Source organism: Oreochromis niloticus, linkage group LG7, assembly GCF_001858045.2.
Source record: "Oreochromis niloticus isolate F11D_XX linkage group LG7, O_niloticus_UMD_NMBU, whole genome shotgun sequence".
Taxonomy (NCBI): domain Eukaryota; kingdom Metazoa; phylum Chordata; class Actinopteri; order Cichliformes; family Cichlidae; genus Oreochromis; species Oreochromis niloticus.
In genome coordinates, this window is record NC_031972.2 from 33,106,045 (window position 1) to 33,112,385 (window position 6,341).

General features: G+C 34.0%; 1 long non-coding RNA gene across 1 annotated transcript; it reads left to right on the forward strand.

Annotated features, from left to right (window-relative positions):
• On the forward strand, nucleotides 1-6,341 carry LOC112847588 (uncharacterized). The gene is made up of 3 exons (XR_003221227.1): nucleotides 1-209; nucleotides 3,136-3,239; nucleotides 5,644-6,341. It is a non-coding gene; the product is annotated as an uncharacterized LOC112847588 (long non-coding RNA).

Genomic DNA, 6,341 nt, shown 5'->3' on the forward strand with positions numbered 1-6,341 from the left:
CACTGCTCCGCTTTGCCTCGCATCTGTCCCACTGACTCTCTCTCTCTCTCTCTTTTCTCTCAGTATAACTAGTGTCATCCTCCCTCTCCCTCTCTCCCTCTCTCCCTCTCCCTCTAAATGAGCCAGCAGTTTTTAAACGGGGGTCCATCTGTCCGGCTGTAAACTCTTCCTCCTCCTCCTCCTCCTCCTGCTGCAGTGGTTGGTTGCTGGTGAGTCCTGAGTCGGTAGGCCTGTGTTTTGGTGTTTCATGGCAGCCATCTTTGGTGTTGCATATAAGACCTGATGACGAGCGGAAGCAGAGATAGTAGAGACATGCTGTTGTACATATGTGTTGCATATAAATAGATGTGTGTTTATTTTAAAAACAGGGATATTTCAAATTAACATTTCTCTATTTACAGGCATATAAAGGATTTTTGCTCATGTATGCTCTCCTAAAACAAGCAATGATTTCATACAAAGATTTACATAAGTGCATACATGCATATAGATAAATAAGAAACTATTAAATGTAAACCTAAGTGTATATAAACCAATAAAGTGGCACTTTTAAGACGTAAAGATTCAGCTGTTTACAGATTGTCATGTATATAAATGGATTAATGGAAATATACAGAGAGAAAACATCTAGAAAAAGTACACAGGAAAAAGTGTAGAGCTTGAAGCAAAATGTAAAGACTCCGATATTTCTGAGTTAAGTTTAGAGATTTACTGAAACAATGTGAAGGTTGATATGCATAAAACATAAAAACATTTTGTAGAAATATATACAGCATATGCAATTTAAAATTAAAGGCACACACAATCAATATAATATGTAACGATTTGTGTAGCTGATGGCATTTTGTCAGGTGATTTGCATTTAAATAGTGGTTTCTATTCATAATATAGAAGAGGCATAGACAAACATACACAGTATTTGCATATTTATATGATTATAAAAATCCAATTTCTGCCATAAGTCCAATTCATAATTAAATGTGCATAAAAAGACACCAGGATAGTATCACCACAAATACATCCATAACTTAGTCATTTGTATAACTGATGACATTTATTTATTTATTTATTGTTTTGCAATAAAATGGATGTTTATATGAGTATTTATAGCTAAAAAGTTGAAATATGAACAAGTTTAAAATGAAAAATAACCACAATATAGACATTAAAACCAATACAATTTGCATAAATGTATCAATACATAAAAAGAAGATGCATACATTCTTATGCTTAGACCTGTTGTTGAACTTCACAGCATCGTTGCTCTCAGCATTTGTATTTATAGTGCAGTGATACAGCCTATTTTATGCTGCGTGTGTTGTATTTTTAATATGTTTTGAGTTTGCATGGCTGCTTGTTTGGTCATGTCTCCACTAAAATAATAGTAATAATAGTAAAAACAGTGATAATAATAATAATACTAATACTAATAAAAATAATAATAATAATAATAATAATAATAATAATAATAATAATAATAATAATAATAATGCTAAAAATACATTTTATTTATAGGAACCTTTAAAAACCCTCAAGGTCACCTTACATTAGTACAACAAAATTTAAAAAAAAAATAAGGTAAATGAAAGGTAAAAAACAAGTGTGAAATATAAAAGCTAAACAAGGTAAAAATAGACTAGGAAGGAATCATGATGAAGGATGTGCAGTTTTTGCAGATATTTTGAGTTAGTATTGAAAAAATGAAACAAACAGCTTTAGAGTTATGTCAATAATATAATAATTATATAGATCTATACATGTACAAAGATCATATATGGACAAACATATAATGATAAAACAGAATATTTTAATGAGAAAATATGAATGATGAAGCTAACATAAATATAATGAACATATCTATGGACACATAATACATTCTGAGAAATCATTTTTTTCCTAATTTATATATAGATATATAGATGCAAGGTTGTATGAGATCTATAAAATACTGCTGTTTTTAACATGATATTTGTAGTAATCTGCTAAGATCATTTATAAAGACAAGAGAACAACATGGTTTAATTGTGGTTAAATGTTTAGATTATGAAGTGATTTATAGATGCAAAATCTGTGGCACAAGTCCGCGTCTTTATGGAGAGAAGACTCTGTCCATGGCTGTTTGTATAACAGCATTGATAAATGTTTTAGAGGCTTTAACTTTCTGCTGTAAAAAAAAAAAGAGATCTTTCTGTGTCTGTTCTGGGGATAAAAATTCGAGCAAACTTCAAATATCTTCCTTCTGTTTTTCTTCCATCTTCCCCCTCCTCTTCTCCTCCTCCCTTTTCTCTTCCTCCTTTATTCTCCTCAAGCCTTTTCAAACTTTCAGGACCTGCTGCCTCTTTTGTTGCGGCTCTGTTGGCCATGAAATCAGTCTTTGATGGGAACACAATGGCCGCGTGCAGAGCCGACCCGCTGTATTCAAATGTGACCGCACGCCATTATCGCTGCATTTCCAGCTCTAAATAAACACTCCCGTAACAGCCTTTTATCTCATGCCTTTATGAATTTCTATATTAGCTGTTGGGCATTCTTGAACTGCTGCTAAACTCCCGCCGAGTGCAACAAATCGGCCGTTTCAAAACTTGACGCTGATGGTCAGGGTTGGACCGACGTGCCTCGCAGTTTGAACTGGTAAAGAAACATGTTTTAAGGAAGTCAGCCTCGTTTTTAGAAAACAAAAAAAGAAGCAAATGAGCAAACTTTCATAAATAAAGGATGCTGGATTTATTATTTTTTAATGGAGAAAGGCAACGCATATAAATGAGTATTTCTATAAATGTATCACTGTTAGCGAGCTAATTATCTCTTGCAGGCAAATGGCGGGAGGTTCTTTAAAAATTAAAGTGGGAAAAACACAAAACAAGACACCGAAATATCATCAAATTGTGTGCAGAGGCGTGAAGAAGCAACAATATAATGAAACCATCCACAAAACAAAGACAAGAACAATAAAACTGCAGTTATGCCAGCAATATAACAATAGTAAACAAGATATTCCCAAAGGGACAATTAAAGAGGGTGTGAATGCATCAGCTGCAGTGCAGTAACGGACAGAAAGTGTAAAAATACAAAAAAGATTGCCGCTCCATGTCGTCAATGTTTTTTTTGAATGGACTATTTGCCTTTGTTTTGCAGCTACAGTACCATGCTGTCATGCAACATCAGCAACACGCTAAAGAGATCAGAGCTGCCAGTATTCACTCTTTATTTAAACATGCGGATAAAAAAAATGCATAAAGGTAAGGAGCTTCATGTTGCATCATTATATGATGACATGTTTTAAAGGTAAAATGATTAAAAAATACACATAGACATATACATTAGACCCGTGCATAGCACTCTTACACTACACACTCCTGAATATTAGAAAACATTACAGCTTGGAAAGTAAAGCACACAAATGCAGGAATTCAACCAACACAAAGCCAAAGAATCTTTATCAGGTCATGCGATGAGTCCACTACAAAGTCCAAAACGGGGTAAACAGAAATACAAATCTTCACAGGGAGAACGAGGAACAGACCGAGGCGTTTCCACACATAACAAACCCAATAATAAACCTGCACTACAGCATGAAGTGAAAGCTCAAAATCCCAGGGCGCATAAAAATCAGATCTTCAAACAATGAGCAGAAACAAAGTGAGAACTCATCTCATCATGATCATGATAAAGCTGAACAGAAAACAACCCCTGAGAACACAGAGTGCAAAACTCCAAAGAATCCACACTTTACTCTAAGACCAAAATTCCTTTACAGAAGATTCAAAAATATTCCCAAGGATCAAATTCACCACAGACCCAAAAATCTAAACTTGAATAAAAAGATGAACTTTACAGTTTAGACAAAACCCCACTGAGCGTGACAACAGAATTTTGTTGTTTCGAGGGGTAAACACAAGGGTGAGGGTGTTTATTAGTTTTTTCCTGTAAATGTGAAGGCTCGATAGAAACATTTTAAAAGGTGAAATATTTTAATCTGTAAAGTTCTTTAACGGTTTCGAATTAAATTAAGTGAATTTATGTTTTTTTTTATAGTATTTACCATCTTTCCAGTATTTATATATAGTACAGACTGCCTTGAAAAAAATGATGTATGTTACATGTGTAAGTATTATAGTGCTCAGTATTTTTAAACAAGGGGACGAGATAAAGTAGAAACAGGAAGAAAGTTGATAAGTTGGTAAATTATATTTTCTGCTTATTTCTATTTAAATTTTAAAATTAGTTTTCAAAAATCTGCACACACAGTAAAGATAACATAACCTCAGTCTTAACACATTTTATAATAATTAACTTCCATACGGTTATTCTATCAGCTGCAACTCATATCATACATTTGAAAATGCATAAATCATAAAGTTTTAATAGCGCTGCTGCTCAGATGAGACAGGAAACAAAGAGGGCACAAATCAGACAAAATGAAATATTATTAACTCATCTTGTCTTTAGTTAAATATTGAGCAAGTAGATATTTTTTAATTTTTTTAACCTGCACATGGAAAAGGAAGAAATATAGTATTTTTAATAATTATTAATGCAGTTATCATTTCTACTCATTAACTAGGTTTTATACACACACACACACACACACACACACACACACACATTTGTGTGTGTTTTAGCAAACATCAGAGGGAACATGGCCACAGGCAGCGACAGCTCATGCTAATTCAGATCAATATTAGTGATGAACTTCCATGTGAGCTCAGTTTCCTCTCGGTGATCTGAGGGCAGCTTTACTTCTCATCTCTGCACTTTGGTTTACACTGCATGACCCTGTGTGTGTGTGTGTGTGTGTGTGTGTGTGTGTGTGTGTGTGCGCAGTATAATGCAGTACACAATGTATAAACAGTCTTGTGATCAAGGTTGGGTTTTTTTTAGTAAAGTGTTGTTTACATTTTATAATTTACAGGTTTCTTTTTTTTCACTCTGAAGAGAAGATGAACTTGATTTTAACCTAAAATTAAAGAAAATGTATTGCAGTGTTTCATCTGTGCTTTCTCTGGTTTCGCTGACAGTGCACAGTTTTACAAACAAGACGTTACTGTGTTGGCCTAATGGGAAAAAAATGTGTTCGTTTTATTAGTTCAATTATTTGAAATATTAAAATTAAAAAAGATTTTGGCCGGCACAGTAAGTTTTTTCTGGTTGAGATTTGCTTTTGTTTAAAAAGTTTTAAAACAAATTTCTGTGATAAAGACTGTGATGTTTTGATTACCAGCTTTAATAAACCTTTAGTTTAAAAACAGAAAATGTGACTTTTTTTAAAAAAGCGTTTTAGAAAACCCTGTTTTTGAATACCCCACATGTGTATTAATTTCAAAGCCAGACCAAGTTTTTAAAGTTTGGTATTTCTGTTTGAACTATTTGGAGCCTTGTGCCATTGTGATGCAGGGGTTTTCTGAATGTTCCTGCTGTAGGGCTCGTTTCACAGAAATGTTGTCATTTTTGATTCTGGACTGATATGTTCAATTTGTGTAAGTCCATATTGTACTTATTGTAAAAGTCAAAACCAAGAAATATATTCTGGAAAAATTGGAACCATTTCTTCCCTTTACAGCTTTTTCCTTTTTTCTTTATCTAGCATTTTATTTTGTTTTGTTTTATTTTATTTTATTGTTATTTGTGTCTGTGTCATTACAGTTACATCAAAAACAATGAATCAGAACTGGACACCAGATTAGATCCAAGGACTAAAAGCTTAATTGTTCCTGGATTCTGGGTTTATGTTGTGTTTGATTCTTCTTTCACATTATTGAGTTTTGGCTTCAGAGGTCTGCACTATGAGGCAGGAATTGGGCTTATCCTGGTAAAGGCTAAGGGGTTCACTGGGGTACATCGCTACGTTAAATTATGCTGCAAACCTAACCTGCTTCATAGCAGAGACGGACCCTGTCACTGCCTACTGACAAATCAGTTCTCTGGAAAACAGCATCACCATTCCAGGAAAATCCCTCAGACCTCTGTGAGTGGACAGTAGGAGGGTCTAAAGTCTTTGTGTTTCCTTCATAAGCATCAATCATGAATGGAAATTCTTAGGCAAAACTTGATTCCTTAGTATTTTTTTCTGCAAACTGCAATTTTATAACAGTTTCATTGTGCTATAAGCACTAGCACCATTGTTGCTAGTGTCAGTATTGTCTGTTGTCTATTCTGTTACACTGAGAGCAAAGAAATAGCCCAATTCCTTGTATGTGACATATACCTGGTCAATAAAGCTGATTCTGATATCTGATCCTAAACCTATTTGTACTTGTTGATCTTATAGCAAATTTGCATATAGACTAAGCCTAAGACTAAAGTCTGATATAGACTTGTGCCGATGATGTATCCTATGTAAG